Raw genomic sequence first — 15,210 nt, forward strand, 5'->3', positions numbered from 1 at the left:
TTGTGTAAGTTCAGGGTCAGCCTGAATTCATATGGACTGTCAGACTACAGCAGGCAACACAGCAGAGCCAGTGTGGTGCAGCAGCTGAGGTTACTTTGCCTTGGTTTTAAGCAGTATAATTATGTAGCATCCTTTCAACAGTCATGTGATTATTCCACATTTACAACATGCTTGTACAGGAAAATGGCCTTTAGCAGATCTACGGAATCTTACCAAAAATATTACCTTTACAAGTTCTCAGAGGAGTAAGAGTAGTCATTTTCATGCTCAGGTTTCATTACTTTATCAAATAAGCTACATCTGCAGAGCTCAACTGTATTGCAAATAGCAAATGGTTAACACAATGGTGTCAGGTTTAATTTTAAATATATATTCAGAAAATTGAAACAGATGCCACTGTGGGGCAGTATTGCCAGTAGAGCAGAGCACTTGGCCCCAGTGATCCCAAAGTTTATCCAAGACAGAATCCTATGGCTATTGTTTGTATGCTTTGTATGAGGAGAGACAACTTTGCTTTCCTCCTGAGCTGGTAAAACTTTTCTAATATGGATATAATCTTTAAAAGGTTGTTTATGGCATTTATGCTAACCAAAACTGCTATCATCTTGAACTCATCTTTGGCATGTACAGACAGATGAGTTTTTTTAATAGTCCATGGGAATGAAGCCCCTGCCACCTTTCATTCATCACCCCTCTCATTTCTGTTTTAGCACATTAAAAGGTCAGTCTAGGGCAGAACGTACAGCCGTTTATCTTTAAAATGAGCTTTTTTTATTCAAATTACCATTTCTTCTTCCAAAGATAGGCTGGATATGCCAGCCTACAGGACACAAAGCCTCTTGTGTTTGGAAAGCCAAGTCTCTGCCTTTGAACGTCAGAGGCAGCCAACCTCATCTGCTTCTGAAAGTGAAACCACGAACCCCAGACAGTCCCGAAGGTCTGAGGGTTTGTAACGCTGCCGGCAGCAGAGACAATTGCAGGCGCTGCAACCGCTTGCGGGTTATCAACCTTCCTCATGCCCTGGTTAAGCAGTAAGCCCCACGAGCTTGCCACAGGCTGCTCTTTCAACAAGAAAGACTTCCCTGAAGCAAACGTGCAGCCCGTGAGAATTTGACAGCAGCGCCTCAGGAAGGCTTCAGAAGGTAAGAGACAGCTATGCCACTCCTGGGTCCATCACTGCATCCTACCTCACCACACCATAAAATTCCTTGTGTACATTTTCACACCCACTAAATCAGCGACATCTTGTCAAGGAGTATATTGTCTCAATATAGATTTTAATTCCAATACAGTCTTTGGAGAGGATAAGAAGCCTTTAGGCAAAAGACCTGGCTGTAGCTTAAAATATCTCCTAGCAGATGTCCAATGAAGATGTAGAGAGGTGCAATGAATTTTGACATTCCCACTACACGTAAAGGAGTCACAAGTTTAAAAAAGTAAATGGCGTCTGAGAGCAACTCTGCTCACGTGCTCATCTTCATCTTTAATCCTGCCTAAGATCCCATTTAAAATAACTCATTAATTAGCAGTTCAACAAGAATTGCTATTGACATTTATTTTGATGTACAACAAATCAGAAAAATGAAGGCCAAAGGTGCTTTCTTTGAAAGGAAAAAAAGTTACCAGGTTTCATGTTTTCCAAGGTTAGTTGTTTGATTCTTTACTGAAAGGTCAAAATCATTCTCCAATTTTTGCCTTCAATCAAAACCCTAAGATTTCAGTAATAGCTAAAAGAATAGTAAGATTAGTTTGGGAAAGTCAATATCCATTTCAACACTTTTTATGGGGTGTTTCTTTTCACCAAGGAGTCTATTTTTCAATGACAGGATTTTTGAATGAGGAAAATGTCAGCAGCTGCATTTTTGTTCACATACTCAGTGGGCTGTGGTTAATAAAATAAAATCCTTCTTGCAGAAGATTTCAGAGTAATTCCTATACAGTCACAGACTTGCTGCTGTACCACAATCTTCTTGCTCCTGCAATAGGGGCAGTCACCTAACAGCTGATTGCCACCTGTCAGACTCTCTCAAGTGAAGTTCACTTTGGTTTTTCAGACGTTCAGTCTTACTATTAGCACCATTACACTGTTTGCCATTTGCTGGCATTGGCTCCACCTTACATCCACTTGGCTTCCTCTGCTGTATCATGATCTCTTCTTCTACATCAGCTCTGAAATTTCATGCTTTCTCAGCATTTTGGCTTGAGAAAAGTTTTAAAAATCTATTTCCAGCTGGAATGATTCAAGCTTCTGTACCTTGAGCTAGTGAGCCCTACCTCTTTTGCCACTGTCCCTTCATTGTCACTGAGTTAGATTTAATTCACTAAGTGCACTAAACTTAAATGTAATAGGCTATGTGGGCAATGAGGTGCTTTTTACTTCATTCTGCTTGTCAATCCAGTATATTGTAACACAATCAACCAGATGTGTTAATTCTGTCCAGAGCAGTGGCTTTACCCTTGAGACCTTTAGTTCTAACATCAGCCTGAGCTATTTTGCAGGGACAACCACACAAGACCTAGGTCCTGAGCTCGAAGGCAGCAAGCGACCCTGAGGAGAAGAGACCAAAATAGCTCAGGATAGTTACTGAGACACTTGTTATCTGAGATTCCCTGGCAGCCTGGCTTCTGCCTCTGCAGAGCCCCATACAGACTTATAGAGCTTTCCAGCACTCTGCACAAGCTGCCCAGCAACAAAATAGTGCAGATCCATCTCCAAGCATGCCTGGGAGCTGGATAGCACTGCCTGACAAGCAGGATTGAACCTGTAGGCCACCCACCAGCCACAGGAGATCTAGGTCAGCAAGAGAGCGTGTTCAAAAGTGCAGCTTTCTTTGTCTCCTTTTCCCTTCTTTCATGCTGGTTGTCTGAAAAATTATCTTTCATTTGTTTGATATGAAAAAGTATCCTCTTTCCCACTAACTCTGAAAGTAATGGCACTTAATATTATCATTCACAACCTTTTGTAAAAGTTACAGAACCAAAACCTTAATCTTCATAGTGATTTTACATGTCTCTGATGCATTACATTTCAGTTTATGTCCAAGATGAATGCTTTTCACAGATAACACATTATATGGCAAGACAGAGCTCATTACCTCTTGTAAGACTCAAATATGTATTTACAAATGAAAATGGTTCATGAGCTCTATCTTATCAGCAAAAATATACAAGAATGTGCACTCTAATGAGAATAATTCTGTGTCTCCAATTCCAAAGACCAAAGGGTTAGAGAAATAGACCTGATCTTTGATACTGCGAATCATAGGCTGAAATGATTTTGAGACTTGAGCAAAGCATCTGTACAAGTGTTTTCAGAATTAGGGCCTTTGTTTTCAGAGAAACTGATGCCTTGAATAAATCTCAGCTTTCATCTCCCTGTGACAGAGCTGGTGCAGAATTTATGAATGACACACTCCTCTCAAGCTGGCTAAGCTGTCTGCGCAGCAGGTATGTGTAATACCATAGTCACCTGCCTGCACTGCTCCAGCCCCTGAGCCAGTGCACTTCTGCAAGGGATCTGCTAAACATTTCCACTCAGGAAGTCTCTAGAATCCTCCCTGAATGTCAGTCAGAAGCAGGCCTTAGGCAGTGTTCTAAATGCCTTAATCCTGTAATGCAACCTGTGACTGAGCTACCTGGGAGCATCTCCCTGTACTGGATTTTAATGTACACCCTTGCAAAGCAGCTGGCTTTGCACATCATGGGTTTGCCCTGCCCTCATATTCTCAGTTGTCAAGAGGAACTTCTTCCTGAATCTGAGTGACTGATGCCTACACAGTATCTGAGATGCTTGGCAATAGCAGCTTCAGTATACTACTCTGAAATTATTGATCCCTTTTCTATCTTACTCCCCAAAGAGACCTTCTTATAAGAGCAGAGATGTCTCTGGTCTTATAAAGATTTCTTACTGGTCTCCCAATAGCTGGTTACTTGTTTGGGGGCATTCCCCACCTACCTACCTTTAACTGTTCCTCAATTCCTTATTCCCCTCTACAAGAGAATTCTCTTCATTCATTTACCACCTCAGCACCCTAATGTTACCTAAAAGACTTACAAAACTTTTATTTTCCGGATTTACCATATTAGCATAACGTCATTGAAATTTGTGAAGTCAGGAAACATTAATTTCAAGGCAGTGTTGGCTGTGGTGCTCTTACACTTGCGGTGGCATCTCCATTGTATGATACTGCACCCCTCAAGACAGACAAATAAGCTTTGTCTCCTCTGAAGCTAATTAATTCTGTGGTCTTGGCTTCACAATGCATTCTTGTTTTTCAAAGTTTCTCAGAACATCCCTCTCCACCATAATTTTTTACCTAGACAGGATGCTGTTCTTTCTCACTCTATTTACTAAACATAACAATGCTTCTCCACAGCCATCTTCCAGTGAAATTCATCCCATCCCCTTGGAAGACATTTAGCTCTTTTAAGAGACTCTAGCAGTGAAGCCTAGTTTTATGAATTCAGGTCTTGTAGTTTGATTCTCTAGCATATAATTAGGTGTGATGTCTGATTAAAGCTTTTGTCACAACCAGGATGCTTATAATAGCTCTCACGTGTGGATTGCCTGATGTCTCTGGAGGATTGCATTCCTCAGTCAGGTTTTCTTTCAGAAGGGAGACCATACAGTGTGTTTGTACTGTCCAGTTGCCCATTTTGATGTCCATTGTGAATATATCTTTGCAACTGCTAATGCTCTGTGAAATTGTCTCATATGATGACAAGTTCTGCAAGTTGGGAATTAATTCATTAAGTAAAGACACTTCAGGAATGTCACAGCTTTAGACCATAGTCCGGAGAACTATAGATGACACCAGCTGTGTGACAGTGTAGCATGCATTGTTTTGTTTGTTTGCAATTTTAAGTAATAAACGTGAGATGTAGTAGATCTAAACATTACCTACGCAAGAAAATGCAGTGCTGATGTCTTTATGACCCCACTACTATTTTCTCATGTTCTGATTTTCACGACATACACTCACAAAGACCATCCATCCAAACCTCCACTGGCACAAGGTTCTTCTGTAAAGTCTAAGCAGGTTGTGACATTATCATCAAGCCTCAGTAAGAGAAATCTGCATAACAGCACAGCTTCCACAAAAAGATCAGAGCTGGTAGGAAGAACAATGGCTCAGGTTATACTGAGCTGAATTTCAGTGTCCAAAGTAGTCTGAATCAGCCTCATGGCAACATGGCAGCACCAGCTGATGTCCAGCACAGTGTGAACGAAAGGTGTGTTGAGAGTCATCTTGAAGCCACACTTCTCTTCCTGTCTGTTCTGTCAGAAGCTGCAGTGCCATGGCAAAGCCCTGACTATTTGACAGCATTCAGCTGTGCCCATACTACCCAAACATCAAGGTGGTGCTGAGCGTAGGGCTGTGTTCACTTTCTTCCTGAAGGGACCTTATGTGACTGCAGCCGTATCACCCTGCAAGCAAGGCTACTGCAAAAATTAAACCACTAATTCTGATTTGGAGTCTAAGCAGCCTGGTACTTAATGGATTAGAAGCTCTGTCATTTCCTGTGTCTTCTGGGACATTTATGAAATACCCTTTTTCCTGTGTGAGATTCAGTTAAATATTTTACTTCTGTTCTGCATTAACTTTTGGTACTATTGAAAGGTTTCCTCCAAGGATTTTGATGGATTTCTGGTAGGCTGCATATGTAATGCTTCCTCCTTCATCCTTGAGCTCTATAGCAGTAATATGGATAGGCTGCTTGCAGTGAATGAAATGTGGGCATGATCACCATAAAACTTAAGCTAGAATCAGAATTCCTTACTGGATGTAATTAAGTGTCTGTTGCTACTGAGTAATTACTCCAATGCAAGACATTAAGCCAAGCTTTCTAAGAGGTCATTATCAAAATTCTGAATTGATGCTAGCAGTCAAACTCCACCTAGACTGACAGAGCTAAGCGATGTACAGCACTCTGAAATGTGTCCCTCTTCTCTCCAGCAGTGTTTTTCTCACTTTTTGAAAATCCAGCATTTTTTAAGGGCAAATCAGTTGATTTATTATGAACTCTAAACACCCAGCAGCATGTAGTTGTATTGCCCCAGGAACACAGCAGTCTGAATCTTGAGACCCAGAGTATGAGAATTCAATCCTTGGTGGTTTCTTCACTGTGGAAGAAAACAACCAAATCATCAGGTTAGTCACAGACTCTCCCTTCCCCTTCCGTCAGCTGCCCTGCACTAATGCAGTGCGGAGAGGAGAGAGGTGTGAGGAGAAGCAGCCTTGGCCATCAGTCTAACTTCTGTGCAGTGAGACATTATCTTGCCAAAAATCTGTGTTCAGCACATGAATATCCTACGGAATTTGTGGAAGAGAAGAGATAACAGGCATGTTGTGCTGGTGGCAGTCCACTCAGGGATAATTGATTTCTGACAGTTTTGCTTAGGTAAAGCACAAAGATTTCAGGATTTCTTCCCTCATGATTTCTGCCTGCTGTGAGAGAGTATCTGATGAACGGTGCAGGTATGAACACTGGAAAACAAACAGTGGACTATTCATCGAAATTTACATCAGGAAGTTAGCTTTACCTTCACCTGACACTTAGAAGCATTCTGCCTTCTGCCTCCAGTGTCTGTGCTAACCTCCCCTCTGTGACTCTAATACCTTCACTATTTTTCTCCTGAAACACCCACAAAAAACAACAAATACAAGCACAGAAAAACACAGGTACATGGATGCATTACACATGCACACAAAGACAGGTAGATATTGATTCCACATTGCTACCCCCAAACCCTGCCACATTCAAACAACTAAAATATTGAAAAATCACTTCAAAATCGTTTAAGCCAAGGTCACCCTTAATGATGCTGTTTTCACACAGCACAGTGCAGCACTGGACCTACATATGAGCACCTCAGAGTTAGGTGAAGATACTGGCTTAAGATTACTGCTGCTCAGGCTGGTACCTGCTGTACCTCTGCTCTCCAGCCTGAGTTAGCCATTGTTCAAGATCTCAGTGAAGAGCTTGCAGTGTGTCTCATTTCAGGATCTGCCAGATCTTTTTCAAACAGCCTTGATCTTCTTCTGCTTTCACTCAGAACAGACTGGAAGCAATCAAGGTCTGCCTCCAGAAACCACATGGCCTCACTGGGCAGCTCTCTGCTCTAGGCAAGGCTTCCTGTGTCACTGCAAGTGTGGTGCCTTCAGTTTGGGGCTGGCTCACAGCACACGTGGAACAAGCATCTGTAAAAGCATACAGAGATACTGACAGCCCAACCCTGTGAGCCTGAATGCCAGGCTGCTGACTTTCACTGAGATTTCAAACCCTAGCTGGATCTCAAGTCCAAGGCTACAGCTGTCATGTGGAGCCTTACGTCAAATGTTGAACGTGTATTGCAGAAATGTTCCCCACAGAAACCAAATTGATGTCTGCTTTGTGTATGTTCTGTCCAAGTGCAGTGGCTGCCTCTGCATTGCCAGGCTGATGGCCACATTTGCATTCATCCATAGTTCTTGCCTGCAGGAGCATTCTTGCAGTGGTTTGCAGGAGGCATCTCAGGAGGCAGGGTAATTTCCAAAACGTGGCACAGATTTATTTAGCATCTGCATGAGCCTTGTGGCTCTGGACTCTTGACACAGGCCAATGGGCTGGGAAGACCATTACTGATCTGGTCATCTATGTCAGCCTCTGTTCCACTGTGAGTCCTGTCCTCTTAACAGATATTTCTATTTCACCATGATACATCCAGACTGAGACTCAAGGGCTGCAGGCTCTTATAGCTTGCTATAAATTAATTGTGATTCTTATGCAGCTTCTATAGATACAAATTTCTGCCTTGAAAACAGTCTGCTGTTATCACCATGCAAGTGTCAGTGCCTGTTCTGTAGGGCAGACATCTTTCCCATAACACATTCCCACAGCAATTACATTTCAGTGACTACTGAAAACAACAGAAAATAGTTTTTCCTCTCAACCTAAAAAGCAACCTCTGCTTTCAAATGCCAAGACAGAGTACCAGGCCACCACCCAGTATCTCACATACAAAGCAACCACCCTGTACTGACAAGAAGCAAAACTACCTCTCCAATGAAGCAAATGGAGCAGATCTGAGGCCCAGGCAGAGCAGGCAGGTGCCTTAGGCAGGATGCTGCCAAGCAGGATGAGCTGGTTATGGATCACTGCTCATAACTATTTCAGAGCCTTGAAAAGTCATCTTGCTTCGCTGTAGTCACCCAAGAGTGGCTGAAAGGTGAAGGCCACTGCTTGGTGTTCTCACCTCTATAAAAGCTTCAAACCCTTTGTTCTGCCATTGCCTTCTCTCATCTCAACTAACACAGCAAGCTGATTTCCCCAGGATTTGTCCCTTAGCTCCTCATCTATCTCTATCCTCTATCTTCTCTTCCTCTGTGAGAAGTCCCCAGGGTTAATGAAAAGCTGAGCTGCCTTTTTAGAGCAGCATATAAGTTTTGACACCACTTGAAAACGTCTGTGCTGCCCCTGAGGAAACACAAGCACAGAGCCACGGCTCCTGTCACGGCAGCACTGAACCCTGCCCTGCCCTGAGAGCACATCCCAGAGCTGTCTTCAAGCAGATTAGCTGGGTTTGGACATATGCTTAATTGCTGTCTTGAAGCAGGCTGGATTAAACCTCTGGTTCTGTGAAAACAGAAGCGTTTTTATTTTAATAATTCAAAAGAGGAAAAGGCCATGAAATTCCATCATCAGGATTTTTCCTTTTGCATCTAGGAAGCTAACTGGGTCATTCAGCATGCAGGGACTGTTTTTCTTACACGCTTTGCCACACACAGCCATTATTGTTCTCGATTTAGATCATTCGCTGGAGGTTTAGTAATATTTTTCAATTAAAGTGGCACTTGAAATTAAAGGGGCACAAATGCTGCTTGAATATGGTAAATATTGATCATGTAATTACATGGTAATTAATTTTCATGTGATATCTGTGTGATTATGAGATGGATATGTGACTTTTCTGTCTTCTAAAGAGCACTGCAGCTTACTAGTTAATTGCTTTTAGATCTTCTTAGTGCAATTACACCAGAATCCCCAAAAGTCTGTATACATTCTGCCATTTCTTCGTGTTTGCTAATAACAGCAGTAAACTGCCTTAGGTCAGATCTTGTCCTTTCCTCTTCAGTATCCTAAAATCTTGGCACACACACCTCTTTCTTTCTCTTTCTTTCTCTTTCTTTCTCTTTCTTTCTCTTTCTTTCTCTTTCTTTCTCTTTCTTTCTCTTTCTTTCTCTTTCTTTCTCTTTCTTTCTCTTTCTTTCTCTTTCTTTCTCTTTCTTTATATTTAACAGAGGAAAAGTGAGAGAACTGGAGGCTTTCTCAGAGGCTCCACATCTCGTATTCCATACACAGTGGGCTCTGGTTCTGATAGGATTTCTTGCTCTGCACTGTAATGAAATTCCAAACTCATTGTTGGAATTTGAATGTTCTAATTTTGGATGCAGGATGAAGAGAGGAGCAGAACACCATCCAAATACAATTCTTTGTCTGAGTTGCTTATATTCAAATAGAAAAATAGTTATCATGCCCTGTATTCTCCCAGACTTCATATACCACCACTTCATGAAACTATATCCCTGCCTCAAAGAAGCAGTTAAGAAAAAGAATCCAAATCATCAGGCAACATCTCCATATGCAAGTGAAAGATCTTCCACCTGCAGCTGCACAAGGAGTGAGGGAAGGGCAAGAATGAGCATTTGGTTGCTCTCTGATCTCGCTGGCATTCAAAGTGAGCAAGCTGCTGTTGCGGTTTGAGGATGGCAATGATGGGTATTATCCCACATGTGCTACAGATGGAGGAAAGACAACATACAGCTGTAGCTGCTGCATATAGCACTTGTGCCCTGGGGTTTGAATCGTGGCTTACAGCTCCGGCTGTGTGTATTGTTCTTATTGTGAAAATGCAACCTTTTCAGGCATGGCATTTACATTTCTGTTTGGTTACTGCATCTTGTACTTCACACTCTCACCCAGACATGTGACTTAAACTCCTCTCAGTTATCTACATCTTATCTAGGTCATTGTGTCATGGTTTGGTAATGCTCCTTAAAGACGGGGTGAAAAAAAAGGGCTGAAAGAAAGCATAACTTAGCTCCTTTGTGTCCAAACCAATGGGAGCCTTTTGTTGTGGGTGTGTTTTGGTGTTTGGGTTTGGTGTTTTGTTTTTTTTTTCTTTTAATCAAAACGTGGGGTTTAGGAGGTTCTAGATCAAAATTTCAAGGGCCATGAGATATTCTCCCTGATGAAGGCAAATACCAAGGGAAGTGACTTCCAACAAGCTATGTCAGAGAAGTGATTTCCTCTACAGTCATGATTCATAAATCATCTTCAAGGCAAATCATTGTGACTTGTCTGTGATGGCAGTTTCAGCATCATAAACCATACATCATCCTAACACAAATGGCAGCTTGCAACGTCCTTGTCAATGGCATATTAGTACTAGATTTTTTCCTTAGATGATGAATTTTCAACATATCCAGTCTTATGGCAGACTTCAGCAAATCTTTGTTATCATGTTCACTCGTTAAAGTCAACAGTGTTTTTAAAAGCCTTTTAAAATGTTAATTTATGCACTGGAAGTCAGATATGATTCACCATCTGCCACAGAAGGTCATTAGCTATATTTGGATCCATTAATAAATTCATAGGCTGCAAACAACTAGAGGTGAGCTGCCTCCTGCAGTAGAAGCTGGCCCAAATCTTTGCCTTGCTCCTGGGCCAAACTCCTGCAGTTTGTTCTGACTCAGATAAATCACACAGGGATGGAAGAGGTGAGTGAGTCACTGCCTGCAAAACAACCCTCCTGGCTGGACTACTGGTGGAGGGCAGGGCTGACAGAGACGTGTCAAGGAGCACAGTGACACTTGGCATCCACCCATAAGGTTCAGCAGAACTTCAGGATACCCACAGAATCTGAGGTCCATTGTGTGTCTCTTCACTTCATGTTTGAAGTCTCAGCTATAAGGCTCAGAGGTGGCAGCAGTTCCAGCCTTTAGAAAGCAACATATTCCACATGTCCCTCCCCACCATCACCCCATTGCATCCTTGTCAGGAATTTCTGACCCCTCCTCGGGTTTCATTCACACTAAAGGGATCTGCTTTTCAGGCTAGTGTTGGTTTGAGCAGCATCTAAGACTCCATTAGTGTGATTTAAGCACCAGATTTCTGGGTGCTTTTCCATGGCATTTCTGAAGTGTGAATTACAGAGGTATTCTGGAGATAAGAGAAGCTATAGAATCTGCTCAAAGTCTTATCTGTTCTCCAGGAGGAAACTAATAGAGATGAAACTCTGGTGGGAGAAAGCTGAAGAAGGATTTTGGGTGCTCCCAATCTGAATGCTCAAATCTCCATGTGCAAATAAAGTTTCTTTTATGTGATGCCTGAAACTTATCATTGAATCTATAACAGTAGCTTAATTTTAAAGTGTTTTTTTTTTTTCCCTTTCTTAACCCAAAACGTTAGAAATATTTAGACCTTTTAAGCCAGGTCTGACCCAGCAGTCAAACCTGCAAACTGCAGTCCAGTTGCAGGAGTGCAGACTGTGCAGAGCCTGAGCTCTTTAATCCTTGCAGTGTCACATTCCAGGTCCTGTTGCTGTTCGTTAAAGAGGAGCTGTTAATGTTTTTTGTTGGCAGCAAGAGTTGGCACTATTTGACAGGCATTATCCTGCTGCAAGGATCTTCAGAGCTTTTGGGGCCCTTTCTCTGTGATTATGCTGTGCTACATTTTTTCAGTTTGCAGGAGCTTGTTTGTCATTTCTATTGGGGATTACACAGAAGCCCAGCTCAGAGTCACTAGTTAGGAAGCGAAAGGGAAGCAGGCATTTCAGTTATGTTTGGTGCTCTGTATCTTTCAAACAGGAGGAAAAATCAATGATGTTCTCCAGCCAGCCTGACAGATCCCCTTAGCAGCATTCCGAATGTCTCTCTGTTACTTTCCCTGGCAAAGCTTGTTTTGCAAAGGGAAGAAGGAAAAGAAAAAAGGCATGACTCCTGATGCCTACAAACGTCATTGCTGAGGAGCAGGAAGAAGACAATGAAAAAGAAAAAAGGTTTAGTGGGATGATGGGGGAGGGAGGAAGATGATTTAAGGAAGTCTGTGAGTCAGGGTGCCCTTTCAGTAGAATTTTGTAGCCCTTGGAGCATCACATTATACTGAAAAATAGTCTAAGCAAAAGTTTGAATTTCTAATCCTTTGGAAAAGCATCTTCCCATTCTAAATCAATGTCACAATATTGAGGCTTTTTCTCATCAAAAAGTTCAGAAAAACTCTGATTCAGAAATAGCTGAATACTGTGTTGTGAGTCAGTGTGACTTTAAATTGGATTATCTGCCATCCCACATGGTCTCACAGGAGCTGTATCATCACCAGCTCATAATCTACTTCCTAAGCAGAGCTCAGTTCCCGAACTTCATCTTTCAGAATGCTCTGACACTCATGAATCTTCCTATCTCAGTCAAAAGGCATCATGAGAGCCATAATCCACCTGGGGAATACAGATTATGGACTGCCTGCAGGCAAGAGTCTAAGCACCTAATCTTCAGATTTCTGTGACAGATTAATGCTGAACTGAAACTAGCACATAAAATTTGGCAAAAAAAAAAAAAGGGTGTTTAAGTATTCCTAATGATTTGGGCTTTTTGAACTCACAAACACAGAGAAGTGGTTTTATAGAAAATTTATGTTGCATAGAAGTTGGTCTCTTCTACCTAAAAGAAAAAAAAAAAAAACACAAGTATTTTTTGTCCATCTCTTGGTGTGATACAAGTTGGTGACTTTAGACCAGGCAGGAGAATAAGAGAGAATTCTAAACAAAAGGCCTTGTTCCCTTCAGTCTGGCAGGAAATAACGGTGCAGTGTTGCCACTGAGGCACTGCCTCAGAATGGCAGGGTGGGCATTAAGAGCTGGACTGTTAAGAAAAGTCAGACATTGTACTGAATGCAACAAGCAGTGGATGTGCAGGGCACTGCTTCAGCACACCAGACCTCTCTAAGGCTGATGCCACCCATATGGCCGTGCAGCTGTCAGACAGCAATGCAGACCCTGGCACGGTTCACCAAGCTCTGAAACAGTAATGCAGCAAGCCAGCTCCTCAGCTGGTAAGCCATTAATGGTGCTGCTCTCAGACCCTCGTTTCAAACTAGTGGCTGGAAGCCCTGAAACTCTCTCATGTCTGGAAATTAAAAAATGTTGGGCTTCTTTTATGCACCTTGACTTTACACGGTTCCGTTTGAAGGTGAACAGAGGGAGTGGCAAGACCTGGCCCTATCTCTTTGCTTTCTGCCCTTCTTCTCTTTGGACTTGCTCAGTAATTATTGGTTTTGTTCTGCCAGTTAAACCAGAACAATGACCTTTGTTCAACAAGGATTGCCAAACTTATTCTCCGTGGTGACAGAAACAGAGTCTGAGATCTAGGTTTTAGACAACATTAAGACGTATTGTTTGTTCTCTTCACTCTGATTTTCATCAGAAAATTGTCATGTCTTTCCTTTAAAATATTGCTTTTTGCCTCCAGCAACACACAAATCGTGAACAGGTGAATTTTCGGTCTTTTTTCCTCTCAGAAGTAAACTTTTTGTCTGCTCTTCTCTCTCCAGGAGAAACATTCTTTTAACAAATATGTTCTGCACTTATCCTGAGATAGCCCTTACCCGGTAGGTCCCTTCCAAACCTAACAATTCTATGATTCTATCATAACGTGCCTCTCCTGGGACTGATTTTCCACTTTGGTGTCTTTTAGGACTTGTCAAAGCTTGCAGAAGGCATCACAACTTTGTCACGAGCACAGATTCTGATGGTACATATGACATTAAAATCCTCCTGCCCAGCATTTTGTGTGCCCAGCTGGTAGAACAAGAGTATCACAATGGAAAGTCCAAACAGATAATTACAGCTGGAATAAAGCATCTGTGCCATTTTCAAGTCCTTGTCTGTTTGGCATTAATGAAGAGCAGAGACATATCCCAAGACAAACTAAAAATTAAAGATTAAATATGGATTTTGGCAGATGGTATATTTAATATTTTATAGGTTACATAGATTAACTTTCTATTTACCTAGATGTGGAGGCAGGTGAGCAGGAGCACTAGCTGAGGGCAACCAAAGTTTAGAAGATTTTGCTCACATCTCATGCTCACTCCCTATCAGTTACTGCAGAAAAGCTGTTTTAGGGCTGTGCCATTCATGCTCAGGCATCCAATTGTGGAGGCCTGAGGCAGTACCTGTACAAGTGCTCTAAAGAAGAGATTTAATCACCATGCAGCATCACTGGAAACAGCCCAGAATAGATTCACCCAGGTAGTGAAAGTGGTGGTCTGTATAGTGTAGCAGGGCACAGTCTTGTCCATCTATCCACACTATGGCAACAGGGCTATCATTAGAACTGTAGCTGTTGGACTGAAAGTGATGCTTTTATACTCAAACTCTTGTTATGGGCAAAAGGGAGTATACCATATAAATGAACCTAAGAATGCATTTTTATTTCCATTAAAGTTTTAGTAGTCTAACAGCCTGAATGAAATTGTTAATTATCATGGCCCTCAGTGTATCACCAGGCTTTAATTGCTTCAACTCCATCCATGCCCATTGGTCTAGAAACTGCAGTTAATCTCCATGCCTGAATTATGCTGCAGGTATGTTTGTGCTCAGTTCTGTTCCTGGCTTATTTTGGCTCTTTGTGTGTCTCAGATCATCACTAGTCTGCAAATGCTCTTCTGTCACCATCTCTACACTTCCCAGGCTTATGCCTCTGTCGGAATGGATGCTGCTAGTGCTCTTCCTAGAGTGTTTCACTTGTGAGGCAGCCCCACTCTTGTTATTTCCAGACTGTACTACATCAGTCTTTCTCATAATAGACCTAAAAGCATATTAGACAAAATAAATGTCTAATATCTAGCCATTTATCTCTGCTTCTATGCTCACCCTTCTGATGTTATCCCACATCCTGGGGGAGGGGAGTGAGTGTGTGACTGGATGAGTGCTGAGCTGCTGGCAGGAGTCAGCCCCGTGCTGGCAGCAAGGAAAGGTCTCTTACTCAAGCACAACACATTGCTGCTGTTCTAGTTTCACTGTGTGTCTTTGAAAATATTTCTGGCCTTGTTCATTAGCTGCTGATAACAGAGTACACTTTTCACTGGTCAGACCTGGTTCCACAACAGATTAACCAGATACTTGTAAGAGCTAAAAGGAAATGGACAGTTTCTTCCCAGCCAAGAAAAAGC

The 15,210-nt window shown here is 42.1% G+C and overlaps 1 long non-coding RNA gene across 1 annotated transcript; it reads left to right on the plus strand.

Moving 5' to 3' along the window:
* Positions 1–950: 950 nt before the first annotated feature.
* On the plus strand, positions 951–13,913 carry LOC137452172 (uncharacterized). Its single transcript, XR_010989989.1, has 3 exons — positions 951–1,142; positions 13,588–13,644; positions 13,731–13,913. It is a non-coding gene; the product is annotated as an uncharacterized lncRNA (long non-coding RNA).
* The last annotated feature ends 1,297 nt before the right edge of the window (positions 13,914–15,210 follow it).

This window comes from Melanerpes formicivorus, unplaced genomic scaffold (genome assembly GCF_026170545.1).
Source record: "Melanerpes formicivorus ecotype bairdi unplaced genomic scaffold, bMelFor1.0.p_v2 SCAF_50, whole genome shotgun sequence".
NCBI classification, from domain to species: Eukaryota; Metazoa; Chordata; class Aves; order Piciformes; family Picidae; genus Melanerpes; species Melanerpes formicivorus.